The sequence below is a fragment of the Salvelinus fontinalis genome, chromosome 12, assembly GCF_029448725.1.
Source record: "Salvelinus fontinalis isolate EN_2023a chromosome 12, ASM2944872v1, whole genome shotgun sequence".
Taxonomy (NCBI): domain Eukaryota; kingdom Metazoa; phylum Chordata; class Actinopteri; order Salmoniformes; family Salmonidae; genus Salvelinus; species Salvelinus fontinalis.
In genome coordinates, this window is record NC_074676.1 from 54,532,189 (window position 1) to 54,552,284 (window position 20,096).

The 20,096-nt window shown below is 54.9% G+C and overlaps 1 protein-coding gene across 3 annotated transcripts in view; it reads right to left on the reverse strand.

Moving 5' to 3' along the window:
- The window catches only part of LOC129867605 (cytoplasmic FMR1-interacting protein 1 homolog), a 225,438-nt gene that overhangs the window by 164,567 nt on the left and 40,775 nt on the right, over positions 1 to 20,096 (reverse strand). The gene's annotated exons all lie outside the window — the stretch shown is intronic.

Here is a 20,096-nt window from a genome sequence, read left to right on the forward strand (position 1 = left end):
AGGGTAGTGGAGACGAGAGCCTCATTCTGATGAATATGTTGAATCCTCACTGCAGGAACAATAGGGTAGTGGAGACGAGAGAGCCTCATTCTGATGAATATGTTGAATCCTCACTGCAGGAACAATAGGGTAGTGGAGACGAGAGAGCCTCATTCTGATGAATATGTTGAATCCTCACTGCAGGAACAATAGGGTAGTGGAGACGAGAGAGCCTCATTCTGATGAATATGTTGAATCCCCACTGCAGGAACAATAGGGTAGTGGAGACGAGAGAGCCTCATTCTGATGAATATGTTGAATCCTCACTGCAGGAACAATAGGGTAGTGGAGACGAGAGAGCCTCATTCTGATGAATATGTTGAATCCTCACTGTAGGAACAATAGGGTAGTGGAGACGAGAGAGCCTCATTCTGATGAATATGTTGAATCCTCACTGCAGGAACAATAGGGTAGTGGAGACGAGAGAGCCTCATTCTGATGAATATGTTGAATCCTCACTGCAGGAACAATAGGGTAGTGGAGACGAGAGCCTCATTCTGATGAATATGTTGAATCCTCACTGCAGGAACAATAGGGTAGTGGAGACGAGAGAGCCTCATTCTGATGAATATGTTGAATCCTCACTGCAGGAACAATAGGGTAGTGGAGACGAGAGAGCCTCATTCTGATGAATATGTTGAATCCTCACTGCAGGAACAATAGGGTAGTGGAGACGAGAGCCTCATTCTGCAGTCCCAATAACAGATTTTTTTTGTTGCAAAATCAACAATTGCCCGCATATTATGCAAGGGCTTGCATATTTGACCCGGGGATCTGTGTGCTTTGGGGACCTTTAACAGAATGTGACTGTCAGAACGGGTGTTGTATGTGGAGGATGAGGGCTACAGTAGATATCTCAGATACGGGGGAGTGAGGCCTAAGAGGGTTTTATCTGGAAGGTCTGGGGGTCTGAAAATGTTAGAATTTTTTAAAACAATTTTCCTGTAATTCTATATTGCTTCTCAACAGGGAATCCATGTTGACCAGACAGAACAACCACCACACCACCGACCAGGTGGCCCCCACCACACCGCCGACCAGGTGGCCCCCACCACACCGCCGACCAGGTGGCCCCCACCACACCGCCTAACAGGTGGCCCCCACCACACCACCTAACAGGTGGCCCCCACCACACCGCCGACCAGGTGGCCCCCACCACACCGCCGACCAGGTGGCCCCCACCACACCGCCGACCAGGTGGCCCCCACCACACCGCCGACCAGGTGGCCCCCACCACACCGCCGACCAGGTGGCCCCCACCACACCGCCGACCAGGTGGCCCCCACCACACCACCGACCAGGTGGCCCCCACCACACCACCGAACAGGTGGCCCCCATCACACCACCGACCAGGTGGCCCCCACCACACCACCGACCAGGTGGCCCCCACCACACCGCCGACCAGGTGGCCCCCACCATGTTGACCAGACAGAACAACCACCACACCACCGACCAGGTGGCCCCCACCACACCGCCGACCAGGTGGCCCCCACCACACCGCCGACCAGGTGGCCCCCACCACACCGCCGACCAGGTGGCCCCCACCACACCGCCGACCAGGTGGCCCCCACCACACCGCCGACCAGGTGGCCCCCACCACACCGCCGACCAGGTGGCCCCCACCACACCGCCGACCAGGTGGCCCCCACCATGTTGACCAGACAGAACAACCACCACACCACCGACCAGGTGGCCCCCACCACACCGCCGACCAGGTGGCCCCCACCACACCGCCGACCAGGTGGCCCCCACCATGTTGACCAGACAGAACAACCACCACACCACCGACCAGGTGGCCCCCACCACACCGCCGACCAGGTGGCCCCCACCACACCGCCGACCAGGTGGCCCCCACCACACCGCCGACCAGGTGGCCCCCACCACACCGCCGACCAGGTGGCCCCCACCACACCGCCGACCAGGTGGCCCCCACCACACCGCCGACCAGGTGGCCCCCACCACACCGCCGACCAGGTGGCCCCCACCACACCGCCGACCAGGTGGCCCCCACCATGTTGACCAGACAGAACAACCACCACACCACCGACCAGGTGGCCCCCACCACACCACCGACCAGGTGGCCCCCACCACACCGCCGACCAGGTGGCCCCCACCACACCGCCGACCAGGTGGCCCCCACCACACCGCCGACCAGGTGGCCCCCACCACACCACCGACCAGGTGGCCCCCACCATGTTGACCAGACAGAATAACCACCACACCACCGACCAGGTGGCCCCCACCACACCGCCGACCAGGTGGCCCCCACCACACCACCGACCAGGTGGCCCCCACCACACCGCCGACCAGGTGGCCCCCACCACACCGCCGACCAGGTGGCCCCCACCACACCGCCGACCAGGTGGCCCCCACCACACCACCGACCAGGTGGCCCCCACCACACCGCCGACCAGGTGGCCCCCACCATGTTGACCAGACAGAACAACCACCACACCACCGACCAGGTGGCCCCCACCACACCGCCGACCAGGTGGCCCCCACCACACCGCCGACCAGGTGGCCCCCACCATGTTGACCAGACAGAACAACCACCACACCACCGACCAGGTGGCCCCCACCACACCGCCGACCAGGTGGCCCCCACCACACCGCCGACCAGGTGGCCCCCACCACACCGCCGACCAGGTGGCCCCCACCACACCGCCGACCAGGTGGCCCCCACCACACCGCCGACCAGGTGGCCCCCACCACACCACCGACCAGGTGGCCCCCACCATGTTGACCAGACAGAATAACCACCACACCACCGACCAGGTGGCCCCCACCACACCACCGACCAGGTGGCCCCCACCACACCGCCGACCAGGTGGCCCCCACCACACCGCCGACCAGGTGGCCCCCACCACACCACCGACCAGGTGGCCCCCACCACACCACCGACCAGGTGGCCCCCACCATGTTGACCAGACAGAATAACCACCACACCACCGACCAGGTGGCCCCCACCACACCGCCGACCAGGTGGCCCCCACCACACCGCCGACCAGGTGGCCCCCACCACACCGCCGACCAGGTGGCCCCCACCACACCGCCGACCAGGTGGCCCCCACCACACCGCCGACCAGGTGGCCCCCACCACACCGCCGACCAGGTGGCCCCCACCACACCGCCGACCAGGTGGCCCCCACCACACCGCCGACCAGGTGGCCCCCACCACACCGCCGACCAGGTGGCCCCCACCACACCGCCGACCAGGTGGCCCCCACCACACCACCGACCAGGTGGCCCCCACCACACCGCCGACCAGGTGGCCCCCACCATGTTGACCAGACAGAACAACCACCACACCACCGACCAGGTGGCCCCCACCACACCGCCGACCAGGTGGCCCCCACCACACCGCCGACCAGGTGGCCCCCACCATGTTGACCAGACAGAACAACCACCACACCACCGACCAGGTGGCCCCCACCACACCGCCGACCAGGTGGCCCCCACCACACCGCCGACCAGGTGGCCCCCACCATGTTGACCAGACAGAACAACCACCACACCACCGACCAGGTGGCCCCCACCACACCGCCGACCAGGTGGCCCCCACCACACCGCCGACCAGGTGGCCCCCACCATGTTGACCAGACAGAACAACCACCACACCACCGACCAGGTGGCCCCCACCACACCGCCGACCAGGTGGCCCCCACCACACCGCCGACCAGGTGGCCCCCACCACACCGCCGACCAGGTGGCCCCCACCACACCGCCGACCAGGTGGCCCCCACCACACCACCGACCAGGTGGCCCCCACCACACCGCCGACCAGGTGGCCCCCACCACACCGCCGACCAGGTGGCCCCCACCATGTTGACCAGACAGAATAACCACCACACCACCGACCAGGTGGCCCCCACCACACCGCCGACCAGGTGGCCCCCACCACACCACCGACCAGGTGGCCCCCACCACACCGCCGACCAGGTGGCCCCCACCATGTTGACCAGACAGAACAACCACCACACCACCGACCAGGTGGCCCCCACCATGTTGACCAGACAGAATAACCACCACACCACCGACCAGGTGGCCCCCACCACACCGCCGACCAGGTGGCCCCCACCACACCACCGACCAGGTGGCCCCCACCACACCGCCGACCAGGTGGCCCCCACCATGTTGACCAGACAGAACAACCACCACACCACCGACCAGGTGGCCCCCACCATGTTGACCAGACAGAATAACCACCACACCACCGACCAGGTGGCCCCCACCACACCGCCGACCAGGTGGCCCCCACCACACCACCGACCAGGTGGCCCCCACCACACCGCCGACCAGGTGGCCCCCACCATGTTGACCAGACAGAACAACCACCACACCACCGACCAGGTGGCCCCCACCACACCGCCGACCAGGTGGCCCCCACCACACCGCCGACCAGGTGGCCCCCACCACACCGCCGACCAGGTGGCCCCCACCACACCGCCGACCAGGTGGCCCCCACCACACCGCCGACCAGGTGGCCCCCACCACACCGCCGACCAGGTGGCCCCCACCACACCGCCGACCAGGTGGCCCCCACCACACCGCCGACCAGGTGGCCCCCACCACACCGCCGACCAGGTGGCCCCCACCACACCACCGACCAGGTGGCCCCCACCACACCGCCGACCAGGTGGCCCCCACCACACCCCGCCGAGCAGGTGGCCCCCACCACACCGCCGACCAGGTGGCCCCCACCACACCCCGCCGACCAGGTGGCCCCCACCACACCACCGACCAGGTGGCCCCCACCATGTTGACCAGACAGAACAACCACCACACCACCGACCAGGTGGCCCCCACCATGTTGACCAGACAGAACAACCACCACACCACCGACCAGGTGGCCCCCACCACACCGCCGACCAGGTGGCCCCCACCATGTTGACCAGACAGAACAACCACCACACCGCCGACCAGGTGGCCCCCACCACACCGCCGACCAGGTGGCCCCCACCACACCGCCGACCAGGTGGCCCCCACCACACCGCCGACCAGGTGGCCCCCACCACACCGCCGACCAGGTGGCCCCCACCATGTTGACCAGACAGAACAACTGTTCTCTTAGGTTTTTTGCCACAAACTAAATTGAAAGAGTTTTTCTGACTAGATTACTAACCGACCTCCTTCCCTCAAAGTCCCACCCACAGTGATTGATTGACAGCTCTGAAACCCTACCACCTCTGTCTCAACAAACATCCTGCCCCTCCCCTGACAATCCCATCCACAGTGATTGGTTATCAGGCCAAACCATTAAAACTTGTCACGCCCTGACCTTAGAGATCCTTTTTAATGTCTCTATTTTGGTTTGGTCAGGGCGTGAGTTGGGGTGTGTATTCTATGTTCTATGTTTTCTATTTCTATGTGTTTGGTCAGGGTGTGAGTTGGGGTGGGTATTCTATGTTTTCTATTTCTATGTGTTTGGTCAGGGCGTGAGTTGGGGTGGGTATTCTATGTTTTCTATTTCTATGTGTTTGGTCAGGGCGTGAGTTGGGGTGGGTATTCTATGTTCTATGTTTTCTATTTCTATGTGTTTGGTCAGGGCGTGAGTTGGGGTGGGTATTCTATGTTCTATGTTTTCTATTTCTATGTGTTTGGTCAGGGCGTGAGTTGGGGTGGGTATTCTATGTTCTATGTTTTCTATTTCTATGTGTTTGGTCAGGGCGTGAGTTGGGGTGGGTATTCTATGTTTTCTATTTCTATGTGTTTGGTCAGGGCGTGAGTTGGGGTGGGTATTCTATGTCTTGCATTCAATGTTTTTGTGTTCTAGGTTTCTATTTCTGTGTGTTTGGCCGGGGTGTGGTTCTCAATCAGAGGCAGCTGTCTATCGTTGTCTCTGATTGAGAACCATACTTAGGTATCCCTTTTCCCACCTGTGTTTTGTGGGTAGTTGTTTTCTGTTTTGAGTCTGAACTGTTTCGCTTTCGTTCCCCTGTTTGTTGTTTTTGTTCAATTTGTTTTTTGGGGATTAAATAATGAACACTTTAAACGCTGCACCTTGGTCCACTCTTCCTTCAGCCCACGACAATCGTTACGAAACTATAACTGTAACGGCGGTCCTCCTTCTCTTCGGTCGAAAAGATCGAACGCAGTGGAGTTTGAACACATATTTATTAACGAAAAAACACGAACTTGAATAAACTAACAAAACAACAAACGGTGTAGACAGACCTAGACGACGAACTTACATAAAACAAGAAAGACGCACGAATAGAGAAAACAGGCTACACAAAAACAACGATGAACAAAACAAACCGAAACAAACCGAAAACAGTCCCGTGTGGTGCAAACGACATACACAAAACGGAAGACAATCACCCACAACGAACACTGTGACAACGCCTACCTAAATATGACTCTTAATTAGAGGAACGCCAAACACCTGCCTCTAATTAAGAGCCATACCAGGCAACCAAAACCAACATAGAACAGATAACATAGAATGCCCACCCAACCTCACGTCCTGACCAACTAACACACATAACAACTAACATAAATAGGTCAGGAACGTGACAATAACTCCCCCAATCCAAAATGCCCCCCTGGTTTCCTGACCCTAAGTGTGGACAGCAGCAGAGCCAATCAAATACATCATTTGAAGAACAGACATCATTGGGGCAATTCATAGGGCGAATAGGACTTAAATCTCAAGAGAAGACCGGTTAAAACGGCGATCTTAGAGAATAACCCTGATCATATCCAGGCCCAGTTGATATCCAAAACTACTAAAACAGAAATGTTCAGTCATATTAACTGTAAAATCATGTCTTTCTACTCAATACCACAACAAATGTAAAGGCGTTAAAATCATTCAATCATTTAGCTGTGTATTTCAGATGGAACCGAGCCATTAGAAAGTACCAGAAGCCACCAGAATAGAGCAACAACAACAACAAACTCCCTAGCGGCCTACTGTATCAACGTGCTGGCTACTCTCTGTCTACTGTATCAACGTGCTGGCTACTCCCTGTCTACTGTATCAACGTGCTGGCTACTCCCTGTCTACTGTATCAACGTGCTGGCTACTCCCTGGCTACTCCCTGTCTACTGTATCAACGTGCTGGCTACTCTCTGTCTACTGTATCAACGTGCTGGCTACTCCCTGGCTACTGTATCAACGTGCTGGCTACTCCCTGGCTACTCCCTGCCTACTGTATCAAAGTGCTGGCTACTTCCTGCCTACTGTATCAACGTGCTGGCTACTCCCTGTCTACTGTATCAACGTGCTGGCTACTCTCTGTCTACTGTATCAACGTGCTGTCTACTCCCTGGCTACTCCCTGCCTACTGTATCAACGTGCTGTCTACTCCCTGGCTACTCCCTGTCTACTGTATCAACGTGCTGGCTACTCCCTGTCTACTGTATCAACGTGCTGGCTACTCTCTGTCTACTGTATCAACGTGCTGGCTACTCCCTGTCTACTGTATCAACGTGCTGGCTACTCCCTGGCTACTCTCTGTCTACTGTATCAACGTGCTGGCTACTCCCTGTCTACTGTATCAACGTGCTGGCTACTCTCTGTCTACTGTATCAACGTGCTGGCTACTCCCTGGCTACTCCCTGTCTACTGTATCAACGTGCTGGCTACTCCCTGTCTACTGTATCAACGTGCTGGCTACTCCCTGTCTACTGTATCAACGTGCTGGCTACTCTCTGTCTACTGTATCAACGTGCTGGCTACTCTCTGTCTACTGTATCAACGTGCTGGCTACTCCCTGTCTACTGTATCAACGTGCTGGCTACTCCCTGTCTACTGTATCAACGTGCTGGCTACTCCCTGGCTACTCTCTGTCTACTGTATCAACGTGCTGTCTACTCCCTGTCTACTGTATCAACGTGCTGGCTACTCCCTGTCTACTGTATCAACGTGCTGGCTACTCCCTGTCTACTGTATCAACGTGCTGGCTACTCTCTGTCTACTGTATCAACGTGCTGGCTACTCCCTGTCTACTGTATCAACGTGCTGGCTACTCCCTGGCTACTCTCTGTCTACTGTATCAACGTGCTGGCTACTCCCTGTCTACTGTATCAACGTGCTGGCTACTCCCTGTCTACTGTATCAACGTGCTGGCTACTCCCTGTCTACTGTATCAACGTGCTGGCTACTCCCTGTCTACTGTATCAACGTGCTGGCTACTCCCTGGCTACTCCCTGTCTACTGTATCAACGTGCTGGCTACTCCCTGCCTACTGTATCAACGTGCTGGCTACTCCCTGTCTACTGTATCAACGTGCTGGCTACTCTCTGTCTACTGTATCAACGTGCTGGCTACTCCCTGTCTACTGTATCAACGTGCTGGCTACTCCCTGCCTACTGTATCAATGTGCTGGCTACTCCCTGCCTACTGTATCAACGTGCTGGCTACTCCCTGTCTACTGTATCAACGTGCTGGCTACTCCCTGTCTACTCCCTGTCTACTGTATCAACGTGCTGTCTACTCTCTGTCTACTGTATCAACGTGCTGGCTACTCCCTGTCTACTGTATCAACGTGCTGGCTACTCCCTGTCTACTGTATCAACGTGCTGGCTACTCCCTGCCTACTGTATCAACGTGCTGGCTACTCCCTGTCTACTGTATCAACGTGCTGGCTACTCCCTGCCTACTGTATCAACGTGCTGGCTACTCCCTGTCTACTGTATCAACGTGCTGGCTACTCCCTGGCTACTCTCTGTCTACTGTATCAACGTGCTGGCTACTCCCTGCCTACTGTATCAACGTGCTGGCTACTCCCTGTCTACTGTATCAACGTGCTGGCTACTCCCTGTCTACTGTATCAACGTGCTGGCTACTCCCTGGCTACTCCCTGCCTACTGTATCAACGTGCTGGCTACTCCCTGGCTACTGTATCAACGTGCTGGCTACTCCCTGCCTACTGTATCAACGTGCTGGCTACTCCCTGGCTACTCCCTGCCTACTGTATCAACGTGCTGGCTACTCCCTGTCTACTGTATCAACGTGCTGTCTACTCCCTGCCTACTGTATCAACGTGCTGGCTACTCCCTGCCTACTGTATCAACGTGCTGGCTACTCTCTGTCTACTGTATCAACGTGCTGGCTACTCCCTGCCTACTGTATCAACGTGCTGGCTACTCCCTGTCTACTCCCTGTCTACTGTATCAACGTGCTGGCTACTCCCTGGCTACTGTATCAACGTGCTGGCTACTCCCTGGCTACTCCCTGTCTACTGTATCAACGTGCTGGCTACTCCCTGTCTACTGTATCAACGTGCTGGCTACTCCCTGCCTACTGTATCAACGTGCTGGCTACTCCCTGGCTACTCCCTGTCTACTGTATCAACGTGCTGGCTACTCTCTGTCTACTGTATCAACGTGCTGTCTACTGTATCAACGTGCTGGCTACTCCCTGGCTACTCCCTGTCTACTGTATCAACGTGCTGGCTACTCCCTGTCTACTGTATCAACGTGCTGGCTACTCCCTGCCTACTGTATCAACGTGCTGGCTACTCCCTGTCTACTGTATCAACGTGCTGGCTACTCCCTGTCTACTGTATCAACGTGCTGGCTACTGTATCAACGTGCTGGCTACTCCCTGTCTACTGTATCAACGTGCTGGCTACTCCCTGTCTACTCCCTGTCTACTGTATCAACGTGCTGGCTACTCCCTGTCTACTGTATCAACGTGCTGGCTACTCCCTGGCTACTGTATCAACGTGCTGGCTACTCCCTGTCTACTGTATCAACGTGCTGGCTACTCCCTGGCTACTCCCTGGCTACTGTATCAACGTGCTGGCTACTCCCTGTCTACTCCCTGTCTACTGTATCAACGTGCTGGCTACTCTCTGGCTACTCCCTGTCTACTGTATCAACGTGCTGGCTACTCTCTGTCTACTGTATCAACGTGCTGGCTACTCCCTGGCTACTCCCTGGCTACTCCCTGGCTACTGTATCAACGTGCTGGCTACTCTCTGCCTACTGTATCAACGTGCTGGCTACTCCCTGTCTACTGTATCAACGTGCTGGCTACTCCCTGTCTACTGTATCAACGTGCTGGCTACTCCCTGTCTACTGTATCAACGTGCTGGCTACTCCCTGGCTACTCTCTGTCTACTGTATCAACGTGCTGGCTACTCCCTGTCTACTGTATCAACGTGCTGGCTACTCCCTGCCTACTGTATCAACGTGCTGGCTACTCCCTGTCTACTGTATCAACGTGCTGGCTACTCCCTGTCTACTGTATCAACGTGCTGGCTACTCCCTGTCTACTGTATCAACGTGCTGGCTACTCCCTGTCTACTGTATCAACGTGCTGGCTACTCCCTGTCTACTCCCTGCCTACTGTATCAACGTGCTGGCTACTCCCTGTCTACTGTATCAACGTGCTGGCTACTCCCTGGCTACTGTATCAACGTGCTGGCTACTCCCTGTCTACTGTATCAACGTGCTGGCTACTCCCTGGCTACTCTCTGTCTACTGTATCAACGTGCTGGCTACTCTCTGTCTACTGTATCAACCTGCTGGCTACTCCCTGGCTACTCTCTGGCTACTGTATCAACGTGCTGGCTACTCCCTGGCTACTCCCTGGCTACTGTATCAACGTGCTGGCTACTCCCTGGCTACTCCCTGTCTACTGTATCAACGTGCTGGCTACTCCCTGTCTACTGTATCAACGTGCTGGCTACTCTCTGGCTACTGTATCAACGTGCTGGCTACTCCCTGGCTACTCCCTGTCTACTGTATCAACGTGCTGGCTACTCCCTGGCTACTCCCTGTCTACTGTATCAACGTGCTGGCTACTCTCTGGCTACTGTATCAACGTGCTGGCTACTCCCTGTCTACTGTATCAACGTGCTGGCTACTCCCTGTCTACTGTATCAACGTGCTGGCTACTCTCTGTCTACTGTATCAACGTGCTGGCTACTCCCTGTCTACTGTATCAACGTGCTGGCTACTCCCTGGCTACTGTATCAACGTGCTGGCTACTGTATCAACGTGCTGGCTACTCCCTGGCTACTGTATCAACGTGCTGGCTACTGTATCAACGTGCTGGCTACTCCCTGTCTACTGTATCAACGTGCTGGCTACTCTCTGTCTACTGTATCAACGTGCTGGCTACTCCCTGGCTACTCCCTGTCTACTGTATCAACGTGCTGGCTAGTCCCTGTCTACTGTATCAACGTGCTGGCTACTCCCTGGCTACTCCCTGTCTACTGTATCAACGTGCTGGCTAGTCCCTGTCTACTGTATCAACGTGCTGGCTACTCCCTGTCTACTGTATCAACGTGCTGGCTACTCCCTGTCTACTGTATCAACGTGCTGGCTACTCTCTGTCTACTGTATCAACGTGCTGGCTACTCCCTGTCTACTGTATCAACGTGCTGTCTACTGTATCAACGTGCTGGCTACTCTCTGTCTACTGTATCAACGTGCTGGCTACTCCCTGTCTACTGTATCAACGTGCTGGCTACTCCCTGTCTACTGTATCAACGTGCTGGCTACTCCCTGTCTACTGTATCAACGTGCTGGCTACTCCCTGTCTACTGTATCAACGTGCTGGCTACTCTCTGTCTACTGTATCAACGTGCTGGCTACTCTCTGTCTACTGTATCAACATGCTGGCTACTCCCTGTCTACTGTATCAACGTGCTGTCTACTGTATCAACGTGCTGGCTACTCTCTGTCTACTGTATCAACGTGCTGGCTACTCCCTGTCTACTGTATCAACGTGCTGGCTACTCCCTGTCTACTGTATCAACGTGCTGTCTACTCTCTGTCTACTGTATCAACGTGCTGGCTACTCTCTGTCTACTGTATCAACGTGCTGGCTACTCCCTGGCTACTGTATCAACGTGCTGGCTACTCCCTGTCTACTGTATCAACGTGCTGGCTACTCCCTGGCTACTGTATCAACGTGCTGGCTACTCCCTGGCTACTCCCTGTCTACTGTATCAACGTGCTGGCTACTCCCTGGCTACTCCCTGTCTACTGTATCAACGTGCTGGCTACTCCCTGTCTACTGTATCAACGTGCTGGCTACTCCCTGGCTACTGTATCAACGTGCTGGCTACTACCTGGCTACTCCCTGTCTACTGTATCAACGTGCTGGCTACTCCCTGGCTACTCTCTGTCTACTGTATCAACGTGCTGGCTACTCCCTGGCTACTCCCTGTCTACTGTATCAACGTGCTGGCTACTCCCTCTCTACTGTATCAACGTGCTGTCTACTGTATCAACGTGCTGGCTACTCCCTGGCTACTCTCTGCCTACTGTATCAACGTGCTGGCTACTCTCTGTCTACTGTATCAACGTGCTGGCTACTCCCTGGCTACTCCCTGTCTACTGTATCAACGTGCTGGCTACTCCCTGTCTACTGTATCAACGTGCTGGCTACTCCCTGTCTACTGTATCAACGTGCTGGCTACTCCCTGCCTACTGTATCAACGTGCTGGCTACTCTCTGTCTACTGTATCAACGTGCTGGCTACTCCCTGGCTACTCCCTGTCTACTGTATCAACATGCTGGCTACTCCCTGTCTACTGTATCAACGTGCTGGCTACTCTCTGTCTACTGTATCAACGTGCTGGCTACTCCCTGGCTACTGTATCAACGTGCTGGCTACTCCCTGGCTACTCCCTGTCTACTGTATCAACGTGCTGGCTACTCCCTGGCTACTCCCTGTCTCCTGTATCAACGTGCTGGCTACTCCCTGGCTACTCCCTGTCTACTGTATCAACGTGCTGGCTACTCCCTGTCTACTCCCTGTCTACTGTATCAACGTGCTGTCTACTCTCTGTCTACTGTATCAACGTGCTGGCTACTCCCTGTCTACTGTATCAACGTGCTGGCTACTCCCTGTCTACTGTATCAACGTGCTGGCTACTCCCTGCCTACTGTATCAACGTGCTGGCTACTCCCTGTCTACTGTATCAACGTGCTGGCTACTCCCTGTCTACTGTATCAACGTGCTGGCTACTCCCTGCCTACTGTATCAACGTGCTGGCTACTCCCTGTCTACTGTATCAACGTGCTGGCTACTCCCTGGCTACTCTCTGTCTACTGTATCAACGTGCTGGCTACTCCCTGCCTACTGTATCAACGTGCTGGCTACTCCCTGTCTACTGTATCAACGTGCTGGCTACTCCCTGTCTACTGTATCAACGTGCTGGCTACTCCCTGGCTACTCCCTGCCTACTGTATCAACGTGCTGGCTACTCCCTGGCTACTGTATCAACGTGCTGGCTACTCCCTGCCTACTGTATCAACGTGCTGGCTAATCCCTGGCTACTCCCTGCCTACTGTATCAACGTGCTGGCTACTCCCTGTCTACTGTATCAACGTGCTGTCTACTCCCTGCCTACTGTATCAACGTGCTGGCTACTCCCTGCCTACTGTATCAACGTGCTGGCTACTCTCTGTCTACTGTATCAACGTGCTGGCTACTCCCTGCCTACTGTATCAACGTGCTGGCTACTCCCTGTCTACTCCCTGTCTACTGTATCAACGTGCTGGCTACTCCCTGGCTACTGTATCAACGTGCTGGCTACTCCCTGGCTACTCCCTGTCTACTGTATCAACGTGCTGGCTACTCCCTGTCTACTGTATCAACGTGCTGGCTACTCCCTGCCTACTGTATCAACGTGCTGGCTACTCCCTGGCTACTCCCTGTCTACTGTATCAACGTGCTGGCTACTCTCTGTCTACTGTATCAACGTGCTGTCTACTGTATCAACGTGCTGGCTACTACCTGGCTACTCCCTGTCTACTGTATCAACGTGCTGGCTACTCCCTGTCTACTGTATCAACGTGCTGGCTACTCCCTGCCTACTGTATCAACGTGCTGGCTACTCCCTGTCTACTGTATCAACGTGCTGGCTACTCCCTGTCTACTGTATCAACGTGCTGGCTACTGTATCAACGTGCTGGCTACTCCCTGTCTACTGTATCAACGTGCTGGCTACTCCCTGTCTACTGTATCAACGTGCTGGCTACTCCCTGGCTACTGTATCAACGTGCTGGCTACTCCCTGTCTACTCCCTGTCTACTGTATCAACGTGCTGGCTACTCCCTGTCTACTGTATCAACGTGCTGGCTATCCCTGGCTACTGTATCAACGTGCTGGCTACTCCCTGTCTACTGTATCAACGTGCTGGCTACTCCCTGGCTACTCCCTGGCTACTGTATCAACGTGCTGGCTACTCCCTGTCTACTCCCTGTCTACTGTATCAACGTGCTGGCTACTCTCTGGCTACTCCCTGTCTACTGTATCAACGTGCTGGCTACTCTCTGTCTACTGTATCAACGTGCTGGCTACTCCCTGGCTACTCCCTGGCTACTCCCTGGCTACTGTATCAACGTGCTGGCTACTCTCTGCCTACTGTATCAACGTGCTGGCTACTCCCTGTCTACTGTATCAACGTGCTGGCTACTCCCTGTCTACTGTATCAACGTGCTGGCTACTCCCTGTCTACTGTATCAACGTGCTGGCTACTCCCTGGCTACTCTCTGTCTACTGTATCAACGTGCTGGCTACTCCCTGTCTACTGTATCAACGTGCTGGCTACTCCCTGCCTACTGTATCAACGTGCTGGCTACTCCCTGTCTACTGTATCAACGTGCTGGCTACTCCCTGTCTACTGTATCAACGTGCTGGCTACTCCCTGTCTACTGTATCAACGTGCTGGCTACTCCCTGTCTACTGTATCAACGTGCTGGCTATTCCCTGTCTACTCCCTGCCTACTGTATCAACGTGCTGGCTACTCCCTGTCTACTGTATCAACGTGCTGGCTACTCCCTGGCTACTGTATCAACGTGCTGGCTACTCCCTGTCTACTGTATCAACGTGCTGGCTACTCCCTGGCTACTCTCTGTCTACTGTATCAACGTGCTGGCTACTCTCTGTCTACTGTATCAACGTGCTGGCTACTCCCTGGCTACTCTCTGGCTACTGTATCAACGTGCTGGCTACTCCCTGGCTACTCCCTGGCTACTGTATCAACGTGCTGGCTACTCCCTGGCTACTCCCTGTCTACTGTATCAACGTGCTGGCTACTCCCTGTCTACTGTATCAACGTGCTGGCTACTCCCTGGCTACTGTATCAACGTGCTGGCTACTCCCTGGCTACTCCCTGTCTACTGTATCAACGTGCTGGCTACTCCCTGGCTACTCCCTGTCTACTGTATCAACGTGCTGGCTACTCTCTGGCTACTGTATCAACGTGCTGGCTACTCCCTGTCTACTGTATCAACGTGCTGGCTACTCCCTGTCTACTGTATCAACGTGCTGGCTACTCTCTGTCTACTGTATCAACGTGCTGGCTACTCCCTGTCTACTGTATCAACGTGCTGGCTACTCCCTGGCTACTGTATCAACGTGCTGGCTACTGTATCAACGTGCTGGCTACTCCCTGGCTACTGTATCAACGTGCTGGCTACTGTATCAACGTGCTGGCTACTCCCTGTCTACTGTATCAACGTGCTGGCTACTCTCTGTCTACTGTATCAACGTGCTGGCTACTCCCTGCCTACTGTATCAACGTGCTGGCTACTCCCTGTCTACTCCCTGTCTACTGTATCAACGTGCTGGCTACTCCCTGGCTACTGTATCAACGTGCTGGCTACTCCCTGGCTACTCCCTGTCTACTGTATCAACGTGCTGGCTACTCCCTGTCTACTGTATCAACGTGCTGGCTACTCCCTGCCTACTGTATCAACGTGCTGGCTACTCCCTGGCTACTCCCTGTCTACTGTATCAACGTGCTGGCTACTCTCTGTCTACTGTATCAACGTGCTGTCTACTGTATCAACGTGCTGGCTACTACCTGGCTACTCCCTGTCTACTGTATCAACGTGCTGGCTACTCCCTGTCTACTGTATCAACGTGCTGGCTACTCCCTGCCTACTGTATCAACGTGCTGGCTACTCCCTGTCTACTGTATCAACGTGCTGGCTACTCCCTGTCTACTGTATCAACGTGCTGGCTACTGTATCAACGTGCTGGCTACTCCCTGTCTACTGTATCAACGTGCTGGCTACTCCCTGTCTACTGTATCAACGTGCTGGCTACTCCCTGGCTACTGTATCAACGTGCTGGCTACTCCCTGTCTACTCCCTGTCTACTGTATCAACGTGCTGGCTACTCCCTGTCTACTGTATCAACGTGCTGGCTATCCCTGGCTACTGTATCAACGTGCTGGCTACTCCCTGTCTACTGTATCAACGTGCTGGCTACTCCCTGGCTACTCCCTGGCTACTGTATCAACGTGCTGGCTACTCCCTGTCTACTCCCTGTCTACTGTATCAACGTGCTGGCTACTCTCTGGCTACTCCCTGTCTACTGTATCAACGTGCTGGCTACTCTCTGTCTACTGTATCAACGTGCTGGCTACTCCCTGGCTACTCCCTGGCTACTCCCTGGCTACTGTATCAACGTGCTGGCTACTCTCTGCCTACTGTATCAACGTGCTGGCTACTCCCTGTCTACTGTATCAACGTGCTGGCTACTCCCTGTCTACTGTATCAACGTGCTGGCTACTCCCTGTCTACTGTATCAACGTGCTGGCTACTCCCTGGCTACTCTCTGTCTACTGTATCAACGTGCTGGCTACTCCCTGTCTACTGTATCAACGTGCTGGCTACTCCCTGCCTACTGTATCAACGTGCTGGCTACTCCCTGTCTACTGTATCAACGTGCTGGCTACTCCCTGTCTACTGTATCAACGTGCTGGCTACTCCCTGTCTACTGTATCAACGTGCTGGCTACTCCCTGTCTACTGTATCAACGTGCTGGCTATTCCCTGTCTACTCCCTGCCTACTGTATCAACGTGCTGGCTACTCCCTGTCTACTGTATCAACGTGCTGGCTACTCCCTGGCTACTGTATCAACGTGCTGGCTACTCCCTGTCTACTGTATCAACGTGCTGGCTACTCCCTGGCTACTCTCTGTCTACTGTATCAACGTGCTGGCTACTCTCTGTCTACTGTATCAACGTGCTGGCTACTCCCTGGCTACTCTCTGGCTACTGTATCAACGTGCTGGCTACTCCCTGGCTACTCCCTGGCTACTGTATCAACGTGCTGGCTACTCCCTGGCTACTCCCTGTCTACTGTATCAACGTGCTGGCTACTCCCTGTCTACTGTATCAACGTGCTGGCTACTCCCTGGCTACTGTATCAACGTGCTGGCTACTCCCTGGCTACTCCCTGTCTACTGTATCAACGTGCTGGCTACTCCCTGGCTACTCCCTGTCTACTGTATCAACGTGCTGGCTACTCTCTGGCTACTGTATCAACGTGCTGGCTACTCCCTGTCTACTGTATCAACGTGCTGGCTACTCCCTGTCTACTGTATCAACGTGCTGGCTACTCTCTGTCTACTGTATCAACGTGCTGGCTACTCCCTGTCTACTGTATCAACGTGCTGGCTACTCCCTGGCTACTGTATCAACGTGCTGGCTACTGTATCAACGTGCTGGCTACTCCCTGGCTACTGTATCAACGTGCTGGCTACTGTATCAACGTGCTGGCTACTCCCTGTCTACTGTATCAACGTGCTGGCTACTCTCTGTCTACTGTATCAACGTGCTGGCTACTCCCTGGCTACTCCCTGTCTACTGTATCAACGTGCTGGCTAGTCCCTGTCTACTGTATCAACGTGCTGGCTACTCCCTGGCTACTCCCTGTCTACTGTATCAACGTGCTGGCTAGTCCCTGTCTACTGTATCAACGTGCTGGCTACTCTCTGTCTACTCCCTGTCTACTGTATCAACGTGCTGGCTACTCTCTGTCTACTGTATCAACGTGCTGGCTACTCCCTGGCTACTGTATCAACGTGCTGGCTACTCTCTGTCTACTGTATCAACGTGCTGGCTACTCCCTGTCTACTGTATCAACGTGCTGTCTACTGTATCAACGTGCTGGCTACTCTCTGTCTACTGTATCAACGTGCTGGCTACTCCCTGTCTACTGTATCAACGTGCTGGCTACTCCCTGTCTACTGTATCAACGTGCTGGCTACTCCCTGTCTACTGTATCAACGTGCTGGCTACTCCCTGTCTACTGTATCAACGTGCTGGCTACTCTCTGTCTACTGTATCAACGTGCTGGCTACTCTCTGTCTACTGTATCAACATGCTGGCTACTCCCTGTCTACTGTATCAACGTGCTGTCTACTGTATCAACGTGCTGGCTACTCTCTGTCTACTGTATCAACGTGCTGGCTACTCCCTGTCTACTGTATCAACGTGCTGGCTACTCCCTGTCTACTGTATCAACGTGCTGTCTACTCTCTGTCTACTGTATCAACGTGCTGGCTACTCTCTGTCTACTGTATCAACGTGCTGGCTACTCCCTGGCTACTGTATCAACGTGCTGGCTACTCCCTGTCTACTGTATCAACGTGCTGGCTACTCCCTGGCTACTGTATCAACGTGCTGGCTACTCCCTGGCTACTCCCTGTCTACTGTATCAACGTGCTGGCTACTCCCTGGCTACTCCCTGTCTACTGTATCAACGTGCTGGCTACTCCCTGTCTACTGTATCAACGTGCTGGCTACTCCCTGGCTACTGTATCAACGTGCTGGCTACTCCCTGGCTACTCCCTGTCTACTGTATCAACGTGCTGGCTACTCCCTGGCTACTCTCTGTCTACTGTATCAACGTGCTGGCTACTCCCTGGCTACTCCCTGTCTACTGTATCAACGTGCTGGCTACTCCCTGTCTACTGTATCAACGTGCTGTCTACTGTATCAACGTGCTGGCTACTCCCTGGCTACTCTCTGCCTACTGTATCAACGTGCTGGCTACTCTCTGTCTACTGTATCAACGTGCTGGCTACTCCCTGGCTACTCCCTGTCTACTGTATCAACGTGCTGGCTACTCCCTGTCTACTGTATCAACGTGCTGGCTACTCCCTGTCTACTGTATCAACGTGCTGGCTACTCCCTGTCTACTGTATCAACGTGCTGGCTACTCCCTGTCTACTGTATCAATGTGCTGGCTACTCCCTGTCTACTGTATCAACGTGCTGGCTACTCCCTGGCTACTCCCTGTCTACTGTATCAACATGCTGGCTACTCCCTGTCTACTGTATCAACGTGCTGGCTACTCTCTGTCTACTGTATCAACGTGCTGGCTACTCCCTGGCTACTGTATCAACGTGCTGGCTACTCCCTGGCTACTCCCTGTCTACTGTATCAACGTGCTGGCTACTCCCTGGCTACTCCCTGTCTCCTGTATCAACGTGCTGGCTACTCCCTGGCTACTCCCTGTCTACTGTATCAACGTGCTGGCTACTCCCTGGCTACTCCCTGTCTACTGTATCAACGTGCTGGCTACTCCCTGTCTACTGTATCAACGTGCTGGCTACTCCCTGGCTACTGTATCAACGTGCTGGCTACTCCCTGTCTACTGTATCAACGTGCTGGCTACTCCCTGCCTACTGTATCAACGTGCTGGCTACTCTCTGCCTACTGTATCAACGTGCTGGCTACTCCCTGTCTACTGTATCAACGTGCTGGCTACTCCCTGGCTACTCCCTGGCTACTGTATCAACGTGCTGGCTACTCCCTGTCTACTGTATCAACGTGCTGGCTACTCCCTGTCTACTGTATCAACGTGCTGGCTACTCCCTGTCTACTGTATCAACGTGCTGGCTACTCCCTGTCTACTGTATCAACGTGCTGGCTACTCCCTGTCTACTGTATCAACGTGCTGGCTACTCCCTGTCTACTGTATCAACGTGCTGGCTACTCCCTGTCTACTGTATCAACGTGCTGGCTACTCCCTGTCTACTGTATCAACGTGCTGGCTACTCCCTGTCTACTGTATAAACGTGCTGGCTACTCCCTGTCTACTGTATCAACGTGCTGGCTACTCTCTGCCTACTGTATCAACGTGCTGGCTACTCCCTGGCTACTCCCTGCCTACTGTATCAACGTGCTGGCTACTCTCTGTCTACTGTATCAACGTGCTGGCTACTCCCTGTCTACTGTATCAACGTGCTGGCTACTCCCTGGCTACTCCCTGTCTACTGTGTCAACGTGCTGGCTACTCCCTGCCTACTGTATCAACGTGCTGGCTACTCCCTGTCTACTGTAT